This window comes from Phocoena phocoena, chromosome 12 (assembly GCF_963924675.1).
Source record: "Phocoena phocoena chromosome 12, mPhoPho1.1, whole genome shotgun sequence".
Classification (NCBI taxonomy): Eukaryota; Metazoa; Chordata; class Mammalia; order Artiodactyla; family Phocoenidae; genus Phocoena; species Phocoena phocoena.
This window is the reverse complement of record NC_089230.1, coordinates 77,177,150-77,204,325: the sequence shown is the minus strand read 5'-3', so window position 1 is coordinate 77,204,325 and position 27,176 is coordinate 77,177,150.

Sequence of the window (27,176 nt, the reverse complement as noted above, 5' to 3'; positions counted from 1 at the left end):
AGAAAAATCAACTGAGATAGAAACTGGGGAACACACATGCCAAGGCTCAGCAGGAGTTGCCACCATCGACTCCATCTCCGGACACAGGGACTGAGAATCCCCTATGTGGTATATGGGCACCCAGAGACAGGAATGACGTATAATGCCATAGGACTCTTTTATGCCCAAATGGGGCCTGTCTCAGTGAATGCTATGAGTGCTCATTTAGCTGAATCATTTGGCTGGGTGGGAGCAGTTTAGGTTAACATGCTCCTCTTTTTTTTTTTAAATTAATTTATTTTTTATGAGATAGTTTATTTACAATGTTGTGTTAGTTTCAAGTGTACAGCACAGTGATCCAGTTATATACATATATATTCTTTTTCAGATTCTTTTCCTATATAGGTTATTACAAAATATTGAGTATACTTCCCCGTGCTACAGAGTAAGGAAACAAACTTATGGTTTCCAAAGGGGAAAGCTGGGGGGGAAGGGATAAATTAGGAATTTGGGAGTAACATAAACATGCTCCTCTTTGAGAGACAGTATTACCTTTCCTTGAGCTCAGCCTCAGCTCTAATGACAATAATTATAATAGTAATAATACTGGTTAATATTTAGTGACTGCATATTATGCTGTAAATACTACAGAGATTAGCTCACGTAATCCTGACAATGCAATGAGTAAGGAACCCATTTCGCAGATGAGAAAAGTGACGCATTGAGAGGTTATATAGTTAGTATGCAGACAGGATGTAAAGTCAAGTCTACTTCTGGTAGACCTCGTCTGAGCCTCTTTAGTTTTCCTGCCCCTGATCTCATCAAACAGCTCCTCTCCTGCCTGGGGATTTCTCTAGATGCTGCTCCCGTGTGCCCCATGGAGTTTCCCTGTCTCCCCGGAAGAATGAAGCCTGCATGGATAGAAACAGCATCTTGTTCACCGTGGTCTCCCCTAAACCTAGGACTATACCTGGCATATAACAAACAATAAATATTTGATGAATGAATAAATTATACATTTTTAAATGTTGCCTCCATAGTTACTTATCTTACCATTTTATTAGTCCCCCATGATATGTAACTATGGCTAATTCAAACTTCAAAAGAATTATTTAGAACCCTGTGATACCTGAGTTCTCTCTCCAGGTAGGGGAAAGGCACTATAGGAAGCTAAACAAGACTTAAAAATCACGTTTAAGATATCACCTGCCGGGAGGGAGGGAGATGCAAGAGGGAAGAGATATGGGGACATATGTATATGTGTAACTGGTTCACTTTGTTATAGAGCAGAAACTAACACACCACTGTAAAGCAATTATACTCCAATAAAGATGTTAAAAATATATATATATCACCTGCTTTGTTGCATTTAGGCTAATATCATGCCTTTAGCTTTCCCAGGTAGTTTCCTGGCCTCCCCTGAGGCCACCCTGCGTGCAGTGGAGAGGTAGCTGCAGAGCACAAGGCAACCACCAAACCAGTCCACTGGCTGAAGAAAGTTTGCTGGGAAGGAGGAGTCAGGTAGAGCAGTAGCTAGAAGAAGCAGGGTAAAAGAGTTCTTTCTTTTGTTGCTGCTGTTGTTTTAATATAAGAAAGATTAAATTTAAATGCTTCTATGAAAACAGCTTAATGAGGAAGAAAGAATGAGAAGTGATGACAGTGGGGGGAGGTTCCTATGGTGTTTAGAGGGGAAGGGACCCAGAGCCCAGGTCGGGATCACTTGAGTTACAGGCTCAGGTACATCTGGTAGAAGTGGCAATGGAGAGGGCCTTGAGAGCCAAGGGGGAGGGAGACAGAGTCACCTACAACCACATCTGGTGAGGACACTCAACCACGACACACTATTGATGGTTCTTGATAGCTCTGACACCTTCTAGTGTGTCTGCCTATTGCTCCTTCTTCAATTCACAGCCAGAAAGCCAAGTTCAATAAATCATTTCATGTTTAACCTCCTCCGATCAAGGCATAAAGTTTATTTGATGGAACTAAAAATACAATTTTCTAGAATCAGAAAGTTAGAAACAGACAGATAATGATTAATTCACTAATTTTAGAGAATTTGGTCTTTATTCAAAACATATGTTTCTTGACTGTGATTAACAGGGACAGTTTTATTCATTTCAAAAATGAAAATCATACAGTGACAAGAAGAGCAGGGAAGACTTTAAGCATTATTACCACACAATGAATCATCATAGCACATCCAACCTTAAAACAGCTTCAGAATTTTAAGAACCTAGGTTACTTGCTTGAGATCAAAGAGCAAATTCAATTTTATCTGTTATTGTAACTCAGAATCGAAATGTCATGTTATCATGTCAAATGTAGACCCCATGTTTTGGATTGTATTTTCCGGACTTTTTTTTTTTGGTGGTGGGGCAGGGGGCCTGCAGTTTGGCTCAAAATTGCATGAATCAGTCTCTTATGGAACTGCAGTTGAATGTATAGGCCCTTCACCCACACAGAGAAAATCAGCCATTGTGCCATCGGGAGGTACTTTGTCACTTAACAACCTACGGTAGAAGTAAACAAGAAAGTAAATTTTTCATGTCTTTTTTTTCCTTTAAGTCTTTCACAGAGACCTACAAACCATTATATTGTAAATATAGCCTTTGGCACATAACCAATATATTTCTTTTCTGTCTCTAACTCCAGTAACTTCTGTCTTTGTTGAGAGGACAGCATGCTACCAGTGCCTTCTGGGGTCTGTAATTTATCTATATGACATTTTGTGGTGCAGAGAATTTTCTATCAGTCTTTCCTCCAACTGATTTAGAGCAAAATAAGGGGTGTATGCAATGTGAATTTTAACACCATTATTACAAAGGGAAGAGAAATGAACACAAAAGCCTGTAATTTTTTAAAATAAGACATTGAATTTATCTCAAAGTAGAGAAAGGAAGTTAAGAGCTGTCAACCCAGCATCTTAAAAGCAATGCAAAAGCAATGATAATCTAAGACAACATTTGTAACTGTTGTTTTATCAACTTTTAGCTTCAGAAGGAAACTGTTGGAGAGAGCACAGGATTCTGCAAAATGAAGCAGTACCTCCCTAAAAGGGCTGTTGAGCGGATTCAATGAGATTACATTTCTAAAGCACATATCCTGACACGAGGAAAACACAGGATACACAGCAGCTGAGAGAAGTAGTGGCAACAGTAGTCAAAAGATCAGGATCTCAGTGCATTGTCTTTACCTACTATTGGCCTTGAGCATGTCATGTAACATGTCTGATCCTCATAGATAGAAAAAAATTATAATCCCTACTCAAGAGACCTTCCTCACATTGTTATGAAATCAAATGAGAAAATCAACATCACACGCAATAGAGAAATCATTTCTAAAGAATCTCTGGAATATAGTCATTCAGATTATGATTGAATGTCAGAACGATTAATAACTCACCACTCACAGTTCCAGCCAGATCAAGGCAGGCAGGGACACACACACCCACAGACATCGAAGCATTTGTAATTTCCACCTTTTGTCAGTAACCCAGGACCTATCTTAGTGGGTGGTCAATGGTAGCTAGAATTAGAAAAAAGGGCATGGGAATGCATCGCAAAGCCTTTCATTCTTCTGAGTCCATTCACAGACTACAATGTATGTAGTTTAAACATATGATTAAAAATAAAGTACATGAGAGTTAAAGGGAAGAGAAGTCTGTGAGCTATTACTGTCTTCCAAGTCTTGACTTTACAGGCAAGAATATCTGGGGGAGTTTGTTTGAGTCAGGAAATAATTGATGTTCCATTAAAATTTCTTATTTATTTGGTTAGTGCATGCTAGCTGACCCTAATGAAAATAATTTACTTTCTCTTTCAGGTATGTGTACCTTTTGTTAAAGTTGAATACACAACAGTCGTATAAAATCAGATAATCAGATAGATTATAAAACCATAGAGAGACAGAGAGAAAGAAAAAAGAGATAATATTTGCAAATGCTTTTAGAGTATGTTAATATTGATGGATCTCTAAAAGTTAGTTAAAACAACAGGAAACTGAGAAATTAAACCAACTCTTCATTTTCTTTGAAGTCTAAATGGCATATTGATCTGTGAATTGGGTTATAGGTTTAAAAGGAGACACACACTGATTAAGACTGTGACAGTGGAATACCTGTTCTTCTGTGCTCCATTATGGAGCTGTTTATACATGAAAGTAAGTGCCGCTCTTCACCTTAAACATAAATAATTACACTCTACCAGATAATCAAGAGGTACATACCAGTATACTGCTACTGTGTTATTAAAACAGCCACTTAAATGTTGTACTATTTGACAGTTATATGGCATAACTACATGCTAGATGAGAACATTCATTTTACAAAGTGTCTGTATAAAAAAATTTTAAGTATTTTTAAAAACATCAAACATTTTAAAATAACGCCCGAGTCAAACTAAAAACTGCAAATAGCAATGAAACCATGACAAGACTGATCATATACTCAAGGCTAAAATGACGATGTGCCGGTGAATTAACCTCTCTACAAGACTAAACTTAGAATGACATCTACATTGATCTGATCCAAAAATGTTCCTAGCATCAGACTGGGTGTGTGATAGACAATCATGAAAGAATCTAAGACATTTTAGACAAAACATAAAAGGATCATTATTAAATATTTCTGCTTTATTATTCAGACTCAAGCAAGATATTAATGGAATTCACAGTTGAACTAAATGTGAAACAAACTGGAAAGTTTAATTGATGTTGATGTTAGAAAGAGTTGACCAGAGGTTTGAGAGAAACTTTTAAAATCATCATCGTCAAGTAAAAATGACACATGTATTGATTTGAGGAAACCCCAGTATGCCCTCCAATAAAGCCTATCCCCACATATAACCTTCTTTAGAAAATGGCATTTACTAGAATTGAAATGTGGCTGATGAATAAAACATTTTGGAATACAGAAAATTAAAACCAACCTATTTGCTTTCCAGCTAACCTGGTTGGTGAGTAATAGCCTCAGATTAAAACACAAAAATGTAGCATTCAATATAACATGGTATGTATTTTTAACAACAAGGTTTATTGTAGAAGGAAATGAATGAAAACAGAAGTTCAATAGTCAAAATCACTAAAATTATACGACTTTTCCATTTGAATAAGTTAGGTATGTTCAAATAATTTATTTCAAAATTGCCTGAAAGGAAACAAAGTTGGGTTTAGCAATCTGACTGCTACTCTCTCTTTTTCAAATCTGGAAGGTATCACTGTTTTTCATCTGCAGCTGGGGGCCTAAGTGTTATATCACCACATATATTCAATGTAAACACATGACAGAATCCTGTATATGAAGGAGGCCTGAGAGTTCCGTACTATGGCCTGAGGAATAGTTGAGCAGACTACAAAAGATCACATTATCCAAGAAAGGTGACTGCAGGGCCTTGGTTATCATTAGAGCATTTTCCTACTCCAGCCCATGTCAGAGGTCTTTGTTGTACCTGATATTGCTAACACCTGGGCTTATTCTCCCTCATTGGAAAAGTCCAATGACAGGCAAAAGTCAGTAGTAGAACTGCAAAGATTTAGAAATGTATGACCAAGCTTTCCATTCTCTCTGGGCTCCACCTAAATTAATAATGTAATATTTGACTTTCAGAGTCAAAAATTAATAGAGAAGCTTTTATCTCTAGAAGCATGAAAAAGTTGTCCTTAGATTTTTAGATTCATATTCCTCATGCTCATTTGTCATTGGTCAACTGCATAGTAGAGTTGGTTGCATATTTTGGGGGAGAAATGGAATAGTGTAATTAGTAGAATGAAAGCATGAAGTGTTATAACGTTTAAAGAAAGTTAAATCAATCAGTTATGTGCAAGATTAAAGTTCCACGTTAATAAGATACTACACTGTATTGCATTTATAAGCACCTCATCTTTTCCTCCCAAAGTGAGTATACACACACACACACACACACACACACACACACACACACACACACACATGCATGTGTATGTTGGAAGAGAAGGAGGGAAGATAAATTGGGGTTTGGGGGGAACAAAACAGATAATCCATAAAAATGAAAAATCTATACCATTCCATGGAATTCGTATCTTATGGGGTGGGGAGTAGCATATATTTCATAAAAGAGGGATCAGTGACTGAAAAACTAAACTCAAAGGCAGGTGAGATGGTGAGAGAACTAGGATTAGAAAAATTAGAGTTTGAATCTTGTAAGTGTAACCAAGTTTCCTTTATACTAGATTAGGTCCTCTTTGGAAAGCATTATTTCAAGTTAACAGGACAGCATCACTCCCGTTATTTAAAAAAAGTGATGCCCTCTAGTGGCTGCCTTTAAAATAGCATTAAATTAAATTTACAAGGTCATCTTTACTCCAGATGGTGAACACCAGAAAAGTCTATTTGGATACAGTGGGACAAGAATTACTGAACGACAAGAATATAATACACCACCCCATTTAAAGAAATAGTGTTATCTGGAGGGAAGAACATTGGTGTGGAGGCCTCAGTCCTTGCCCTGATCCATAGTCATCATTGAGCCATACTGAGTACATTCCTGCCATGAAATTCAAGAAGTAACTGTTCAGATTGACAATAAGTAAAATCCATTAGACATTTATTCAAAAAATCCATTGTCTATACTTTTTCACTAATCAATCTTCAATGCTTTTGCCAGTCCTCTTTTCTCTTATTGATAATAAATCTAATACTCTCTTTATTCCTTTTCATCTTCTTTCTGGAACATTCGATCATATTAACAATTCTTTCTTTTTATAACTTCTCCCCAAATAAACTCTGTGGTGTGTTCTCTTGCCCCTCTCCCTTCATACCAAAACCAAATGGCATTTTTCCACTGTGTACCTAACGCACTTCCATCTCTGAATATCCAAAGTCTACATGTCACTCAGGACCTATTCTAATGTCATCTTCATGGGGTTTTCATTGCCCCTCCTAGGCAGTACTTTCTCGATTCATTGGAACTTCCATAGCACTCTATATATGCCTCTTTTAGAATATCTACAATTTCCTGCGAGCATGCACTTGCCGCCAAAAGAGCTTTGTATATGACCACCACCACCAGCACTAACTGTTTCTGAGTATCCTGGAATAAAAAGGTAGCCACCTAGCAAATCACACCTCCTTGCTGGCCCTAATGTACACTGTTCCTCCTTTGTACCACTGCTTCTATTCTGCCTTCCACTAATTATCACCTGAATCCACTTTGGGACCCTTGAAGTACCTACTGCCCGACAGTCCACTCCAACTGAGAGAGAATTCTTCCAGCCCCTTTCGCATCACACTCAAATACAGGGCCACCAAATTAGTTCTGAGGCCCCAATATCTTACCTAAAAAGCACCACATGTCGTGTCCCCATATGGCTTATCTATGGACATGAGTACATGGTGGTATGAGCCAGAAACGAATCTGACACATTGAAATCTCTCCTCCCACTGAATAACTAAGGCCTCATTACTAGGTTAGGTTGTCTTCCACATAAAATGAGCTCATTTCCAAAAAGCCCCACAGTCCCTATTAAAATAGAGCACACTCACCAGTTTGTCAAATAAGGCTGTATGTATTTACAGTGTAGACTGAGACTGGATTTTGCTCTCCCATCCCCGCTCCACCTGTGCTAATTCCCAACTGCACTGTGGTCAGTGTGAAGGGCAGGCTCTGCATCTATATCATCATTATTTCTCCAATCAACTTCAGCACAGTGCTTCTCATATAGTAGGAAGGAAATAAAAACCTGAAGAATTAATGATAAAGTGCAAATCCAAATTCCATTTTTATCTATTTCTCATGAATTAATATACTGTTATATGAGAAATATCACACTCTACAACTGATTTCTATTAAAATCAGAATACATTTAAAGGAAAATGGAGAGCCAGGGGTTTTTGCTTTCCAAAGCCTTGTTCGATTTTAAATAAGTGAGAAGTTTAAATTTTTTGTAAATGTGTATAAAATATTTACATTGAGGTAAATTTTCATTTCTTATGCTTTGAAGCCTCTATTTTTAGTCTCTGTAAGATGAGACTAAGGTAGAAAATGGTATATTTTATAAGAGTTTTGCTTTGGGTGAGATTATTCTTGGTTCCACAGAGGGGTAATATTCTTCTGGTAGATGTTTCCATATTAAATATCATTCACTAACGTTAAAACAAAGTACTCAAAAAGTCCGAGTTTGGGGAACAAATACAAGACACAGTGAGGAAAACAAGAAATAAATGTTTATGAGCTAAGATTATTGGATTCTTTTCTCAATTAAACAAAATTGATAGGGGAAAAATCTGGTGTCTTCTGTGCAAGAGACCAACTGCAGAGACTTTTCTTGTCTTATAGCTGTTCCCTTCATCACAAACTGAAGATACAACAAAGACAATCAAAATAGACTTCATTGTAATTAGTGGAAATATACCATGCATTTCATTACTCCCATGAAGTACATCTGGACACCCAATAACTGATTATTATGGCTGGTAGTATCTCTAGTTGGGAATCATCATTATCTTAACATTTTTATCCTACATCTAAAAATTTGCAGTAAATCAAGTTATTTTTGCAGGTATGGAAGAGTCTGCTAGATATTTTCCAATATCCACTTTCGTTTTCTTTCTTAGTTGTACCCTAATTTTATTTCAAGATATTGCTACCTGACATAAAAACTATCCTTTCCACTTCTTTGGAGCTAGGTGGCCATATCTTGTTCTACTGCTGTATGCTAAATTTATCACAGTTCAAAATTATATTTTTCCAAACCTTCAGACTTTTTCTCCTTGACTATTTGGTTAAAATACTATACTACGTCCTGGCCTCTTGGAGTTTCCAGTCCAAGTTTCCAAAACATCTCTGGTGTGGGATATTGAAGCCAGAAAAATTTTCAGTATTTCATATTTTGGTTTGTATTTAATGTTGTCTGGTTCTTTACTTTTCTGTTTCACTTTCTTTCTTTGTGGCAATTTGGAGGTTCACTAGTTTCATGAATAGGAAAGCCTCAGTATAGAATGGGAACCCAAAACATATGCCCCATGAGATGAATTCTTCTGTGGGGGTGAGACAGGTAGAAGGTTTTTTTTTTTTTTCCCAGCTTTATTGAGATTGGCATATCATGTGAGTTTAATGTGTACAATGTAATGAGTTGATATATATATATACATTGAGAAGGATTACCACAATAAAGTTAGTTAGCACATCCATTGCTCATAGTTATCTTTTTTTGTGTGGTGAGAACTTTTAATACCTACTCTCCTAGAAACTTTCAGGCATACACTTCAGTATTGTTAACTACAGTAACCCTAGATCCCCCACGACTTATTTATCTTATAACTGGAAGTTTGTACCATTTGACCACCTTCACCCATTTCCCCCATGCTCCTGCCCCTGGCAACCACCAGTCTACTCTGTTTCTATGAGTCTGGCTTTTAGATTCCACAAATAAGTGAGATCATACAGTATTTGTCGTTCTCTGTCTGACTTATTTTACTTAGCATAATGTCCTCAAGTTTCAATCCATGTTGTCACAAATGGCTTTTGTATGGCTGAATAATATTTTTATATACATATGTATTTCATATTTTCTTTATCCAGTCATCCATCAATGGACACTTAGGATGTTTCCATGTCTTGACTACTGTAAATAATGCTGCAATAAACATGGCGGTGAGACATTTCTTTGAGATAGTGATTTCATTTCCTTCAGATACATCCCCAGATGTGGGATTGCTGGATCATACGGTAGTTTTATTTTTAATTTTTTTGGAGAATCTCCATACTGTGTTCCGTCGTGGCTGCACCAATTTACAACACCAACACTGTACAAAGTTTCCCTTTTCTTCACATCCTTGTTATCTTTTGTCTTTTTTATAATAGTCATTCTAACAGGTGTGAAATTATATCTCATTGTAGTTTTGATTCACATTTCCCTGATGACTAGTGATTTTGAGTATTTTTTCATATACCTATGGGTCATTTTTATATCTTCTTTGGAAAAAATGTCTATTCAGGTCCTCTGCTCATTTTTCAATCAGATTATTTGTGGTTTTGTGTTGAGTTACATATATATTTTTATATTAACCCTTTATCAGATATATGATTTGCAAATATTTTCTCCCATTCCATAGGTTACCTTTTCATTTTGTTGATTTTTTTTTATTTTTGCTGTGCATAAGCCTTTTAATTTGATATAGCCCCACCTATTGGTTTTTTTACTTTGTTTGTGCTTTTGGTGTCATATCCAAAAACTCTATCTCAAGACTGACGTCAAGGAGTTTTTTACCTATGTTTTCTCCTAGGAGTTTTAGTTTCAGGACTTATGTTTAAGTCTTTGTCCAGTTCAAGTTCATTTTTGTGCATACTGTAAGATAGGGGTCCAAATTCATTTTTCTATACATTGTTATCCAATTTTCCCAAAACCATTTATTGAATAAGAAATATCCTTTCCCCACAGAGTTCTGGCTCCCTTGTAAAATACTGGTTGACCATTTAATGCAGGGGGTTATTTCAGAGCTCTCAATTCTGTTCCATTAGTCTATGTGTCTGTTTTTATTCTAGCACCATACTCTTTTGTTTATTATAGCTTTGTAGTAGAGTTTGAGATCAGAAAGTATAACACTTCCAGTTGTATTCTTCTTTCTCAAGATTGCTTTGGCTACTCAGTGACATTTGTGATTCCCTACAAATTTTAGGATTTTTTTTCTGTAAAATTGCCATTGGAATTTTGATAGGGATTGCACTGATTCTATAGATGGCATTGGGTAGTATGGACATTTTAACAATATTAATTCTTCTGATATGTGAACATGATATATCTTTCCATTTCTTTGTGTCTTCTTCAGTTTCTTTCATCAGTGTCTTCTAGTTTTCAGCACACAGATCTCTCATTTCCTTGGTTAAATTTATTCCTAAGTATTGTATTTTTCTGGATAATACTGTCAATGGATTGTTTTTCTTTATTTCTCTTACAGATAGTTTGCTGTTAGTGTATAGAAATGCAATTGAATTTTGTATGTTGATTTTGTATCCTGCAAATTTACTGAATTTGTTTAATAGTTCTAATAGTTTTTTTGGTGGTGTCTTTAGAGTTTTCTATGAATAGTGTCATGTCATCTACAAACAGTGACAGTTTCACTTCTTCCTTTCCAATTTGGATGCCTTTTCTTTTTCTTGTCTGATTGGCTAGGACTTCCAATACTACGTTGAATAAAAGTGGTGAGAGTGGGTATACTTGTCTTGCTCCTATTCCTAAAGGAAAAGCTTTCAAACTTTCACCATTGAGCATAACGTTGACTGTGGGTTTGTCATATATGGTCTTTTTTTTGTGCCGTACACAGGCCTCTCACTGTTGTGGCCTCTCCCGTTGCGGACCACAGGCTCCGGACACGCAGGCTCAGTGGCCATAGCTCACAGACCCAGCCGCTCCACGACATGTGGGATCTTCCCAGACCAGGGCACGAACCTGTGTCCCCTGCATCGGCAGGCAGACTCTCAACCACTGCGCCACCAGGGAAGCCACTGTCATATATGGTCTTTTCATTATGTTGAGGTATATTCCCTCTATACCCACTTTGTTGATATTTTTAATTATAAATGGATGTTGAGTTTTGTCAAAAGCTTTTTCTGCATCTATTGAGATAATATAGTTCTATCTTTCATTCTATTTATGTGATGTATCATATTTATTGTTTTCATGTGTTGAACCATCCTGGCATACCAGGGATGAATCTCACTTGGTCATGGTTTATGATCCTTGTAATATTCTGTTGAATTCAGTTTGCTAGTATTTTGCACCTTTTTTCATCAGGGATACTGATCTGTAGTTTTTATTTTCTTGTAGTTTCCTTGTCTGGCCTTGGTATCAGTGTAAAGCTGGCCTCATAAAATGAGTTTGAGAGTGTCCCATCCTCTCCTATTTTTGAAGACTTTCAGTTGGATTGGGATCAATTCTTCTATAAGTGATTGGTAGAATTCACCAGTAAAGTTATAAGGCCTTGGACTTTTCTTTGTTGGAAGGTTTTTGATTATTGATCCAATCTCCTCAGTCATTATTGGTCTGTTCAGATTTTATATTTCTTTGTGATTCAGTATTGGTATTCTTATATTTCTAGGAATTTATTCATTTCTTCTGGTTTGTCCAATTTGTTGGCATATAATTGTGCATAGTAGTTTCTTATGCTCTTTTGTATTTCTTTGGTATCAGCCATAATGTCTTCTTTGTCTATAATTTCATTTATACTTTTACTCCCCCCACCCATTTTAGGTTATTGATGTTACAATTTACATTTTTATATTGTGCTTCCAATAACAAATTATTGTAGTTATAGTTATTCCATACATTTAGTTTTTAACTTTTAAACTAGAATTGTAAGTGATTATGCACAACCATTACAGTATTAGAGAATACGAATTTGACTATGAATTTACCTTTACTGGTGAACTTTATACATTCATATGTGTATGTGGGCAGGGCTGCAGATTGTACTCTGCAATCATTCCTGGTCAAGTGAGCTCTCAGGTTTATGTTTCCTGACCAGATGGTGCCACTTGCCAGACTTCATGTTCAGGTGGAGCTGCATGCTGTGTTCTGAAGTTGGGCAAGGCCACAGGCTGGGTTTTGCAATTGTGTAGGCTGTTGGTTGGGCTCTACTGTTGGGAGAGGTCACTGGCCAGGATCTCTGGTCAGCAGGACTTCCTGCTATACCACGCAGTTGGGTGGGGCTGAAGACTGTGGTCTTGGTTGGGTTGGGATGCTACCTGGGATCCCTGGTCAGGTGGGGCTGCAGGCTATGTTCACAATTGGGTGTGATCACTCATTGGGCTCCCTTCCTGGGCCAGGCCATAGGCTGTGTTCAGCAATCAGGCGGGGCCTTAGGCTGCGCTCTGCTGCTGGGTGGAGTGGTAGGCTGGGTTCCATGATGGCAGGACTATATGCTGGGCTCTAAGGTTGCTCAGGGTCACTGTTCAGTTTCCCTGGTTACATGCCGCCAGAGGCTATGCTTATCATTTGGACAGGGCTTCTGACTTGGCTCCCTGCCCAGGGATGTGCTCCACAGCTGCCAGGCATCCTGCCCAGGTTTCTCAGAGGGGCAAGACTGAAGGCTATGCTCAACAGTTAAGACTAGGAATCAATTACAGGAAGACAACTGAGAAAATACAAATGTGTGAAGACTAAACAACATGCCACTGAACAACCAATAAATCAATAAAGAAATCAAAGAGAAAATCAAAAATACCTTGAGACAAATTAAAACACAATGATACAAAATCTATTGGAAGAAGTAAAAGCAGTTCTAAGAGAGAAGTTTATACTGTTACAAGCCTACCTCAGGAAATGAGAAAAATCTCAAACAATCTAACCATACACCTAAAGGGATTAGAAAAAGAAGAAGAAATAAAACCCAAAGCTAATAGAAAGAAGAAAATCATAAATATCAGAGCAGAAATAAATGAAGTAGGGCCTTAAAAAAAAGAAATAGAAAAGATCAATGAAACTAAGAGCTGGTTCTTTGAAAAGATAAACAAAATTGATAAACCTTTATCTAGATGATCAGGGAAAAAATACAGAGAGCCCAAATAAATAAAATCAGAAATGAAAATGAAAAGGAGAATTTAAACCTGGCACCACAGACATACAAAGGATCATAAGAAATTACTACAAACAATTATATGCCAATGAAATGTATGACCTAGAAGAAACAGATAAATTTCTAGAAATGTACAATCACCCAAGACTAAATCAGGAAGAAATAGAAAATATGAACAAATAGATTATCCTTCTCAAACTGTTCCAAAAACTTAGAGAAGAAGGAACACTCCAAATCCATTATATGAGGCTAGCATAACCCTGACATAGCAAAACCACATAATGACAACACAAAAAAAGAAAATTACAGGCCAATGTCATTGATGAACTTAAATGCAAAAATCACCAACTAAATATTGACAAATCCAACAATACATTAAAAGGATTATACATCATGATCAAGTGAGATGTAGCCCAGGGATGCAATCTTTTTCTACATCTATTGAGATTTCTGCATCTATCAAAATTCAACATCCATTTATGATAAAAACTCTCAACAGAGTAGATATAGACAGAACATACCTCAACATAATAAAGGCTGTATATGATAAATATATCCAATATCATACTCAACAGTGAAAAGCTGAAAGCATTCAGGAAAAAGACAAGGATGCTCACTCTCACCACTTGTATTCAACATGGTACTAGAAGTCCTAGCCACAGCAATCAGAGAAGAAAAAGAAATAAAAGCAATCCAAATTAAAAGGGAAGAAATCAAACTGTTTGCAGATGGCATGATACTATACATACAAAGTGCTAAAGACACCACCAAAAATCTACCAGAACTAGTAATAAATTCAGTAAAGTTGCAGGCTACAAAATTAATAGAAATCTGATGCATTTCTAACACTAATAATGAACTATCAGAAAGAGAATTTAAGAAAACAATCCCATTTACAATTGCATCAAAAAGAATAAAATACTTAGGAATAAATTTAACCAAAGAGGTAAAACACTTGTACTCAGAAACCTATAGGACATTGATGAAAGAAACTAAAGGTGACACAAACAAATGGAAAGTTTTACTATGCTCATGGATTAGAAGAATTAATATTGTTAAAATGACCATACTACCCAACCAAGGAAATCTACAGACTTGGGGCTATTCTTATCAAAATCACAATGGCATTTTTCACATAACTAGAAGAATGAATTTTAAAATTTGTATGTAACTACAAAAGACCCCGAATAGTCAAAGAAATCTTGAGAAAGAAGAACAAAACTAGAGGTACTATGCTCCTTGGTTCCAAACTATACTATAATATAAGCATTCAAAACAACATGGCACTGGCACAAAAACAGACACAGATCAATGGAACAGAATAGAGAGTCCAGAAATAAATCCACACATACATGGTCAATTAATCTATGACAAAAAAGCAAAGAATATACAATGAAGAAAAGATAGACTCTTCAATAAAAGGCATTGGAGAAACTGGACAGCTACATGCAAAATAATTTTTTTTCTTTCTTACACCATATACAAAAATAAATTCAAAATCTATCAAAGACTTAAATGTACAACCTGAAACCATAAAACTCCTAGAAGAAAACATAGACAGTATGTTCTTTGACATCTGTCTTAACAATACTGTTTTTTTGGAACTGTCTCCTCAGGCAAGGGCAACAAAAGTATAAAATAAACAAATAGCACTACATCAAACTACAAAGCTTTTGCACAGTGAAGGAAATTATCAACAAAACAAACAGGTGGCCTACTGAGTGGGAGAAGATATTTGCAAACAATATATCTGATAAGAAGTCAATATCCAAAATATGCAAATAACTCATGCAACTCAACATCAAAAGAACAAACAACCCAATTAAAAAATGGTCAGATAACCTGAATAGACATTTTTCCAAAGAAGACATACAGATGGAAAACAGATATATGAAAAGATGCTCAACATCACTAAAATGTAAATCAAAATCACAATGAGCTACCACTTCACACATGTCAGAATGACTATCACCAAAAAGGCAACAAATAACAAGTGTTGGTGAGAATGTAGAGAAAAGTGAAGCTTCATGCATTGTTTTTGAGACTGTAAGTTGGTAGAGCTATGATGGAAAACAGTATGGAGTTTCCCAAAATAATTAAAAGTAGAACTACCATATGACTCAGCAATTCCACTTCAGGGCATTTATCCAAAGAAATAATCACTAATTTGAAATATATATGCAATTTTCATTGTAGCATTATTTATAATAGCCAAGATATGGAAGCAACCTAAGTGCTAATTGATAGATGAATGGATTAAGAAGATGTTATATGCACAGACACACACATACACACACACACGGAATGTTACTCAGCTATTAAAAAAATGAAATCTTGCCAATTGTGACAAATAGATGGTTCTGGAGGGTACTATGCTAAGTGAAATAAGTCAGAGAAAGACAAATATTGCATGATCTCCCCTATACATGGAATCTAGAAAATAAAACAAATGAACAAAACAAAATGAAATTTGATTCATAGATGCAGACAACAAACACGTAGTTGCCAGACGGCAGGATTTGGGAGGAGCAAAAAACAGATGTAGGGGATTAAGAGGTACAAACCTCTTAATAAATATTATTTACATAATAAATAAGTCATGGGGATGGAATATTCAGCATAAGGAATATGGTCAATAATATTGTAATAACTTTGAATGGGGACAGATGGTTACTAAACTTATTATGGTGATCATTTCATAATATATGCAAATGTCAAATCATTGTATCATTCGCCTGAACCTAACTATGTCAACTATACTTCAGTATAATTTTTTATTAGAAATAAATAAATAAATAACATCCTAATACAATACCCACTACCTTCTTTGTTTGTTTGTTTGTTTTGCGATATGCGGGCCTCTCACTGTTGTGGCCTGTCCCGCTGCGGAGCACAGGCTCCGGACGCACAGGCCCAGCGGCCGTGGCCCACGGGCCCAGCCGCTCCGCGGCATGTGGGATCTTCCCGGACCGGGGCACGAACCCATGTCCCCTGCATCGGCAGGCGGACTCTCAACCACTGCGCCACCAGGGAAGCCCCCCACTACCTTTTAAATATTAGAGATTCAACGATGTTTGCCCTGAAAGACCTCCCTGCCTATCGGGGATTCAAATATTAAACAAATAGTTGCAGTGCGGCTCAGGAAGTGTTAAACCAGGGCATATTGAATGATTAGGGTAAGAAAAATCAACTTTTATTAGGGTGGGTAGAGTATGGAAATCAGAAAAACAGGTACAGAGGAGAAAATACTTGAACCATGGTTTGAAAGATGTATAGAAATTTTCCATGCAGAAACTGTAGAGAATATCATCTCAAGCAGAGAGACCAACATCTCTGTAAAATAGAATTTTGTTTTTGGAAACTACAAGGAATTTGTCAAGGAGATATTTGGTTGAAGAAGTAGGCAAATTCATATTCCTAAACTTGAGTCATATTTGAAAAACCTATGAGAAATAGGATTATCGGCCAAATTAGACAGAGATTATATACCATCTGTGTTAGCATCATACAAAATGAGGAAGCAAAACAGCAATGATTCCATTTCCCAAAAAGAGTGAGAGTCTGAAACATAGAATAAAATGTAACATGAAATTCAAAGAGAACTGGGAAAGTTTTAAGAGATAATTTACATTGTAGGAATGTAATTTCCTACGTGTGGCAATTTTCAATTTCTCTTTTGGATAATGAATGGAGAAGTGAGTTGGAAACATGGGTACTTGACAGGAAGAGAAGGAATTTTGACTTTAGAAAAAGAACATAGATTTCACGGAGGAGAGGTATTCCCAATCTGCCTGACAAACTACACATTTCCACAGCATAAGTCTGAATACATTTGGAAGCTCAACCAACAAAATGCCTGGCACAGAGATTGGCATGGTACACAGCTAGAGATGGACAAAAAATAACATAAAAAAGATGCTTTGGAAATCACAGATACGCTAAAGGCCAGCTGACTCCTGGTAAACAGCTGGTTATTAGTGTACTAAGCATTTTATATTTCGTGATGATGACAAGGATTCTAGTAAAGGCTGCTATGGGAAAGATCTAGAAACATTAAAAGTATACTTTATGTTCATAATTTTCTGATTATGCCTTAATTTTCAAAATACGTTTCCGCTCCTATGCCACTGATTTTTCTCCCAGTAACCTTCCTACCTATCTCTAACTAACTCTAAAGCAACGGTCCCCAAACTTTCTGGCACCAGGGACTGGTTTCGTGGAAGACAATTTTTCCTCAGACTGGGGGTTGGAGGGGTGATGGCTCAGGCGGTAATGAGAGCAGTGGGGAGCAGCAGATGGAGCTTCACTCGCTCGCCTGCCGCTCACCTCCTGCTGTGCGGCCCGGTTCCTAACAGGCCCGGGGGTTGGGGACCCCTGCTCTAAAACATCCACTGCTTGATTTTTCCAAGTTCGTTTCCTCTTCTCAGTGTTATGGCTCTGTAACAGTGACTGCCCGGAGGTGACAAAGGCTCTCAGCTACGACACCTCAACCTTCCTTTCTTTTTACCTATAGACGTCTTTATATCTCTATCAATTTCGTCTTCTTCCTCTTCTGTCTTAAGAGATGAAATGTCCTTGGTCCTTTCCAAGGCTGACCTTTCAATCTATCACTTCTGAGCCCATGTGACTCCCAGAACTTTCCTCATAACTTCGCTCTTTCTTCATCACCATCTCTCGTATCTTCCCTGTTGGCTTCTTTCTTCGTCTACAAACATGATAAAGGTTTTCTGATGCTAAATAAGTTGCTCCTCACCTCTACCTTCCCACGTTTTTCTTTTCATGCCTGTGAACACCCACAGAAGTAACTCTCCCTCAATTTCTCCTCCTTCTATTGTTCAATTTCACCTTAACTACTAGTCTGGTTTCTATCTACACCATTTCAATGAAACTCCTTCTTAAAAATCATGAGGGGGAACCTTCAGGATGGCAGAGGACTAAGATGTGCAGATCATCTTCCTCCCAACAGACACATTAAAAATACATCTACACGTGGAACAACTCCTACAGAACACCTACTGAATGCTGGCAGGACACCTCAGACCTCCCAAAAGGCAAGAAACTTCCCACGTACCTGGGTAGGGCAGAAGAAAAAAGAAAAAACAGAGACAAAAGAATAGGGACGGGACCCGCACATCTGCGAGGGAGCTGTGAAGGAGGAAAGGTTTCCACACACTAGAAGCCCCTTCACTGGTGGAGACAGGAGGTGGTCGGGGGGAAGCTTCAGAGCCACGAAGGAGAGCGCAGCCACGGGGGTGCGGAGGGCAAAGCGGAGAGATTCCCGCACAGAGGATCGGTGCCGACCGGCACTCACCAGCCCGAGAGGCTTGTCTGCTCACCCGCCGGGGAAGGCGGGGCTGGGAGCTGAAGCTTGGGCTTCGGTAGGAGCGCAGGGAGAGGACTGGGGTTGGCGGCGTGAACACAGCCTGCAGGGGGCTAGTGCACCATGGCTAGCCGGGAGGGAGTCCAGGAAAAACTCTGGAGCTGCCTAAGAGGCAAGAGACCATTGTTGCAGGGTGCATGAGGAGAGGGGATTCACAGCACCACCTAAACGAGCTCCAGAGATGGGCATGAAACGCTAAGACTGCTGCTGCAGCCACCAAGAAGCCTGGGTACGAGCACAGGTCACTATCCACACCTCGCCTCCTGGGAGCCTGTGCAGCCTGCCACTGCCAGGGTCCGGGATCCAGGGACAACTTCCCCGGGAGAACGCACGGCGCGCCTCAGGCTGCTGCAACATCATGCTGGCCTCTGCCGCCACAGGCCCGCCCCGCTCTCCGTGCCCCTCCCACCCCCGGCCTGAGAGAGCCAGAGGCCCCTAACAGCTGCTCCTTTAACCTCGTCCTGTCTGGGCAAAGAACAGACACCCTCTGGTGACCTACACACAGAGGTGGGGCCCAATCCAAAGCTGAACCCCAGGAGCTGTGTGAACAAAGAAGAGAAAGGGAAATCTCTCCCACCAGCCTCAGAAGCAGTGGATTAAATCCCCGCAATCACCTTGATGTACCTGCATCTCTGGAATAGGTGATAGACAACGAATCACCCGAAAATTGAGGCAGTGGACTTTAGGAGCAACTGTAGACTTGGGGTTTGCTTTCAGCATCTAATTTGTTTCTGGTTTTATGTTTATCTTAGTTTAGTATTTAGAGCTTATTATCATTGGTAGATTTGTTTATTGATTTAGTTGCTCTCTTCCTTTTTTTATATATATTTTTTCCTTTTTCTCTTTTTGTGACTGTGTATGTATATGCTTCTTTGTGTGATTTTGCCTGTATAGCTTTGCTTTTACTATTTGTCCTAGGGTTGTGTCTGTCCATTTTTGTCTTTGTTTTTTTGTGTAGATTTTAGTGCTTGTTATCATTGGTGGATTTGTTCTCTGGTGTGCTTGCTCTCTTCTTTCATTTTTCTTATATTGTTTTTTTATTTTTTATAATTTTTTTAACTTTAATAACTTTATTTATTTATTTATTTATTTTTCCTTCTATCTTTTTCTCCTTTCTCTTCTGAGCCTGAAAGGGGCTTGGTGCTCTGGCTGGGTGTCAGGCCTGTGCCTCTGAGGTGGGAGAGCCGAGTTCAGGACTTTGGTCCACAAGAGAACTCCTGGCCCCATGTAACATCAAATGACAAAAGCTCTCCCAGAGATCTCCATCTCAACGTTAAGATCCAGCTCCACTCAACAACCAGCAAGCTACAGTGCTGGACGCCCTATGCCAAAAAAACTAGCAAGACAGGAACACAACTACACCCATTAGCAGAGAGGCTGTTAAAAATCATACTAAGTTCACAGACACCCCAAACACACCACTGGACACAGTCCTGCCCACCAGAAAGACAAAATCCAGCCTCACCCACCAGAACACACGCACCAGTCCCCTCCACCAGGAAGCCTACACAACCTACTGAACCAACCTTAGCCACTGGGGGCAGACACCAAAAACAACAGGAACTATGAACCTGCAGGCTGTGAAAAGGAGACTGCAAACACAGTAAGATAAGCAAAATGAGAAGACAGAGAAACACACAGCAGATGAAGGAGCAAAATGAGAAGACAGAGAAACACACAGCAGATGAAGGAGTAAAAACCCACCAGACCAAACAAATGAAGAGGAAATAGGCAGTCTACCTGAAAAAGGATTCAGAGTAATGATAGTAAAGATGATCCAAAATCTTGGAAATAGAATAGACAAAATGCAAGAAACGTTTAACAAGGACCTATAAGAACTAAAGAGCAAACAAACAATAATGAACAACACAATAAATGAAATTAAAAGTTCTCTAGAAGGAAACAATACCAGAATAACTGAGGCAGAAGAATGGATAAGTGACCTGGAAGATAAAATAGTGGAAATAACTACCACAGAGCAGAATAAAGAAAAAAGAATGAAATGAATTGAAGACAGTCTCAGAGACCTCTGGGACAACATTAAACTCACCAACATTTGAATCATAGGGATCCCAGTATAAGAAGAGAAGAAAAAAAAGGGACTGAGAAAATATTTGAAGAGATTATAGTTGAAAACGTCCCTTATATGGGAAAGGAAATAGTAAATCAAGTCCAGAAAGCACAGAGAGCCCCATATAGGATAAATCCAAGGAGAACCGTTCTAAGACACATATTAATCAAACTATCAAAAATTAAATACAAAGAAAATATATTGAAAGCAGCAAGGGAAAAGCAACAAATAACATACAAGGGACTCCCCATAAGGTTAACAGCTGATCTTTCAGCAGAAACTCTGTAAGCAAGAAGCAAGTGGCAGGCCATATTTAAAGTGATGAAGGGGAAAAATCTACAAACAGGATTACTCTATCCAGCAAGGATCTCATTCAGATTTGACAGAGAAATTAAAACCTTTACAGAGAAGCTAAAGCTAAGAGAATTCAGCACCACCAAACCAGCTTTACAACAAATGCTAAAGGAACTTCTCTAGTCAAGAAACACAAGACCTACCAAAGGAAAAGACCTACCAAAACAAACTGAAAACAATTAAGAAAATGGTAATAAGAACAAACATATGGATAACTACCTTAAGTGTATATGGATTAAATGGGACCTCATGAAACTTAAAAGCTTTTGCACAGCAAAGGATAACATAAAAAAGACAAAGAGGGCTTCCCTGGTGGCATAGTGGTTGAGAGTCTGCCTGCCAATGCAGGGGACATGGGTTCGAGCCCTGGTCTGGGAAGATCCCACATGCCGCGGAGCAACTAGGCCCGTGAGCCACAACTACTGAGCCCGTGTGTCTGGAGCTTGTGCTCCGCAACAAGAGAGGCCGCAACAGTGAGAGCCCCGTGCACCGCGATGAAAAGTGGCCCCTGCTCACTACCGACTAGAGAAAGCCCACGCACAGAAAAGAAGACCCAGCACAGCCAAAAATAAATAAATAAATAAATGAAATTTAAAAAAAAAAAAAAAAAGACAAAGAGACAACCCTCAGAATAGGAGAAAATATTTGCAAATGAACTGACAAAGGATTAATCTCCAAAATTTACAAGGAGCTCATGCAGTTCAATATCAAAAAAAGCAAACAACCCAATCCAAAAATGGGCAGAAGACCTAAATAGATGTTTCTCCAAAGAAGATATACAGACTGCCAACAAACACATGAAAGGATGCTCAACATCACTAATCATTAGAGAAATGCAAATCAAAACTACAATGAGGTATCACCTCACACCGGTCAGAATGGTCACCATCAAAAAATCTACAAACAATAAATGGTGGAGAGGTTGTGGAGAAAAGGGAACCCTCTTGCACTGTTGGTGGGAATATAAATTGATACAGCTACTATGGAGGTTCCTTAAAAAACTAAAAATAGAACTACCATATAACACAGCAATCCCACTACTGGGCATATACCCTGAGAAAACCATAATTCAAAAAGAGTCATGAACCACAATATTCATTGTAGCACTATTTACAACAGCCAGGACATGGAAGCAACCCCTAAGTGACCATCGACAGATGAATGGATAAAGAAGTTGTCACACATATATACAATGGAATATTGCTCGGCCATAAAAAAGAAACGAAATTGAGTTATTTGTAGTGAGGTGGATGGACCTAGAGACTGTTATAGAGTGAAGTAAGTCAGAAAGAGAAAAACAAATACTGTATGCTAACACATATATATGGAATCTAAAAAAAAAATAGTTCTGAAGAACCTAGGGGCTTGACAGGAATAAAGACACAGATGTAGAGAATGGACTTGAGGACACGCAGAGGGGGAAGGGTAAGCTGGGATGAAGTGAGAGAGTGGCATGGACATATATACACTACCAAATGTAAAATAGATAGCTAGTGGGAAGCAGCTGCATAGCACAGGGAGATCAGCTCGGTTCTTTGTGTCCACCTAGAGGGGTGGGATAGGGAGGGTGGGAGGGAGGGAGAAGCAATAGGGAGGAGATATGGGGATATATGTATATGTATAACTGATTCACTTTGTTATAAAGCAGAAACTAACACACCATTGTAATGCAATTATATTCCAATAATGATGTTAAAAAAAAATGTAAAGGAGAAAAAAATATTACTTAACCTCTCTATATCTCATTTTCTTTATCTGTGAAATGGACCTAAATAAATAAAAAAGAAATGAGACTGTTGAAGTTAATCATGTACTGGGAATATGTTTTAAATGACATGTACCCATTAAATATTAGCTTTATAGTATTATCATATAGATACATGTGATGTTGAGCTTAAAGTCAATAGATTCTCGACTGTAAAATCTAAAAGAAGCTTGAAATATTTACCAAGGAGAATGCTAAGTAGAAAAGTCTTAGCTATAAGAAAAGAAAAGCAAACATACATTTTATTAAGCACATATTATTTTCCAGACATTGTGTTAGCCACTCACATGTTATCTCCTTTGATTCTCAAATCAACCCTGCATAGGTTGCAAGTATCATGACTACACAGGAAAGAAAACAAACTTGAGACTTTCTGACATTTTCACAGGACTACCCAGCTTATTTGAGGCAAAGATGACTTCCTAACACAGGTAGATCCACCCTCCAAATTCACATGCTTTCATCAAACCACGATGCCGTCACAATATATTCAGTGAACACTTCCCACCACTAATTGTGTGAGTTCCAATGAATCAATATGCCCAGTGTGAAAACAAATCAGCTTAAGTTATTATGAAGCATTTATAACAATTGCAGTAATTTCAACCAAGAGAATATACAACAATTAACATACCTAACCACCAGGGAGTAAAGATAAAGAGTTTACTCATTTTAACTGTTATTAGACCCATCAGCTGTCATTCTGACCTTTACTACTTAGAAAAATACCATTTGCAGGATAACGCAAAAGGAACATTAAAGAAGCCAACCTTTGTAAAACGCTTTTTTTCACAAGGAGGAGACTTTATTGGTGTCAACAGATTCAGTGATGTGCCTTCAGGTACGTGAAAACCCTGCTTGCCAGCTGCTGTTCTGAGGTTAATATTTTACTATTATATAGCAACTTTTCCCTTCTGAGGGTTTCTAAGAGCTTTATAACTTTACAAACAATCTAACACCTCTGCAGTCAGTATTCTTCCTTTCCTAAATGAATATAAATTCTGCTCAAATTCATCAGGGAAAAAGCACAATGAGCACTCCACTGCTTCATTAGCACTGGCTAAGCCAGACACTGGACTGGAGCTGCACTATTTAATATAACTGCTATAGCTCTTGCCACATTGTCACATAATTATTAATTCATACTCCTGTCCCATCAAATAGCCAGTGGGCGGGCTTCCCTGGCGGCGCAGTGGTTGAGAGTCCGCCTGCCGCTGCATGGGATGCGGGTTCGTGCCCCGGTCCAGGAAGATCCCACATGCCGCGGAGCGGCTGGGCCCGTGAGCCATGGCCGCTGAGCCTGCGCGTCCGGAGCCTGTGCTCTGCAACGGGAGAGGCCACAACAGTGAGAGGCCCGCGTACCGCAAAAAAAAACTACAACTAGGAAACCAAACCAGGATTGTGGAAGAACAGAGCAGTGAATCAGAACTTGGGCTCTTCACTGCCACAGTCTCCTGCCTCACCTCAAAATACATTCGTAAAATTAAATTAAAAGAGTAGTTATCAAGTGCTTGTAAGACAGGAAAATCCTGCCCTGAATATTCTGGTCAGGAAGAGAACACATGCAAGACATTTCTTTCTCAGTTAAGGAAAGGCCTCTCTTGTTTATTATCTCATCAATAGGCCTGAAGATGGGATTTGTTATCCACAGGAAAGAGAAACTTTCTCTTACAAAGAACATTCAAGCTCAGTGCCAGCTAGTTATCTGCCAGATAAGAATAAGCACAGAGAAAATGCCAGCAAATCAGAAGCAATACTAAGATACAATTAGTCCTAGATTCCATTAAGGCTCTTAAGTAAGGCTCTACCTGGAACTCAGTGCTCAAAACATTTTTTAAATGAATGAATGTATGTATAAGCTGTTCCTGTGTATGCAAAGGCCAGTTCCGAGCAGCTCCACAGCCCTGAATATTAATAGCCTATAAGGAAATTAACATTAATTGTGCCATTTAAACTCTCACACATATTCCTGAAAGTAATATGTTATTTTCGCTTGCTTATAGGAGAGGAAACCAAGATTAAGAAGTGCATTCAAGATCACATAATAATGGCAAAATTGGGATCAAACCCAGTTCTGACTGCTCGTATACTCTACCATGATGCTTCTATGATTCCCCAGTAGCTAAGCATGATTTAATGCTGACCTTGGAATGTGATTTCCTCTCTGACTCAACATTCCAAGCAGAGAGCCATCTGATTACACTACAGGACACAAGGCCTGAGCATCCTGGGAGACGGTGTGGGGCTGCCATCAAGGAGGTCTTCCAGGTAGGTAAATTAAACCAGTTCTTTAAAATGAGTATGATGGTTTTGTGCTGCAACATAATCGGCCATGATTTATGAGCAAGTGACTTTAATGACTGGAAATTATTAATATTTTCACACACTCTCACCAAGTATCTAAGGGGTTAATTATTGGAAGGAAAGAGGAAAATGAAACAGGAATAAAGCTGCTCTGACTGCCTTCTAAAGACCTACCTGGATTGAGGCATCTGATCTCATCAATTCTCCATCTGTGTCACTCCCTGCCCAGCTGACAGCTGGAAGGAAATACCCAGGGCTACCCAGGTTTCTTTCCCCTTGCCTGTCCCTAGAGCCCATACATGTAGACTTCTGAGTGCTCAGTCACAAATTATCACCCCCGTTTTGGCTGAAATCACAACATGCAGTAATTAATTTTGTTTAGTAAGCAAGTGTCCCTGGTAGATAGGAGGTACCAGGCATTTACAACTTAGAATCAATTTATTAAGGCAGCTCCCTCCTAATTCCGTGTTGGAATGAATATACTATAAATGTGGTAGTTCTAATAGATGGAGAAGAATGGATAAAAATTTTGGAGGAAGGATAAAGCAGAAAGGATTGTCACAGGGGAGGTAGCCAGAGGGCAATGAGAAATTCAGAAATCCTAGGTTCTTTCTCCAATCTTGACAATGCTAAGGCAGGAATATATTGGATATAAGAAGCAAGTACAATGGCACTGCCTAGGGAAGAAGATACACATATTGGGTTACAGCTAAGCTTCCCAATCAATGTGCTACCAATACTAAAGCCCTCAGGTCTCACCCTCAGGGAGAGCAATTGGGGGTATGGATTGTTGCTGGGGCAGCTGGAGCCCTGATGTGAAGGAGGTTGGAATACACTGAGTTAGAGCATGGGCTTTACAGTCAGGAAAATACAGCTTTACTAGTTTACCTGCTGTGTGATCTCAGGTAGGCAAGTTACCATCTCTGAATGTTCCAGTCCCATGCATGTAAAAAGAGAATGCTTGTCTAGGGTCACAGGTATTGTGAAGTTAAATATGTAAAAGGTTTAGCAGAGTTTCAGACTCATACAGGTACTTATGGAGGAATAATTGGCTAATTCAAACTATTACATTTACTATAATACATCCATGAAATGTAAGACTATTCTAGCTGTTCATACATTTGTTGACTTTTTACCATGTAAAATTCTAAGGCAGATCTGGAAATTGCACCGAGAGATAACCTAGAGTGCTGTGAACAGAAAACAAAGATTTAATGGCTAATAATCTCCAGAGAAAAATGGTTGCCATGCTGTGTAGATGTGAAGAACAGTGTATGTGTCAGACATGCTCCTAGAGCTGCTGTTTCTGGGAGGGACAGGATGTAACTATTCCTTTCCTTGATATTACTTAACATCTGGATGTCTACCAAAGCAGGGAGCCCATAAATGCTCTTGCTGATGGCTGCCTTAAAATCCTTGCCAGCAGGCCTTGGGGAGACCTAAGTTCCATGCAACAGGAGTTAATTGAAGGGATGCAAAAGGTAAAAAGGCAGTTCGAATTGTATTCTGGTCAGTACAACAATCTCATTAAAGGTTGAAAAATGTGTCTGTCATCTAAATAAAACATGTATGTGTACTAATCATTGCTTCTGTTGCAGAGGTTCAACTCTTTCCCTTTTTCTGATTTTAATATCAAAAACCAGAATTCTGATTGGTTTCCCGTAATAGATTCTGAAGATAGTTCTCTAAGCTCTGGTCAGCATTAGTGGCCTAAGAAAGTTGGGAGGTAGCTTGCATCATTCCTTCCATGCCTTTTATCCTCAAGCCCTACTCA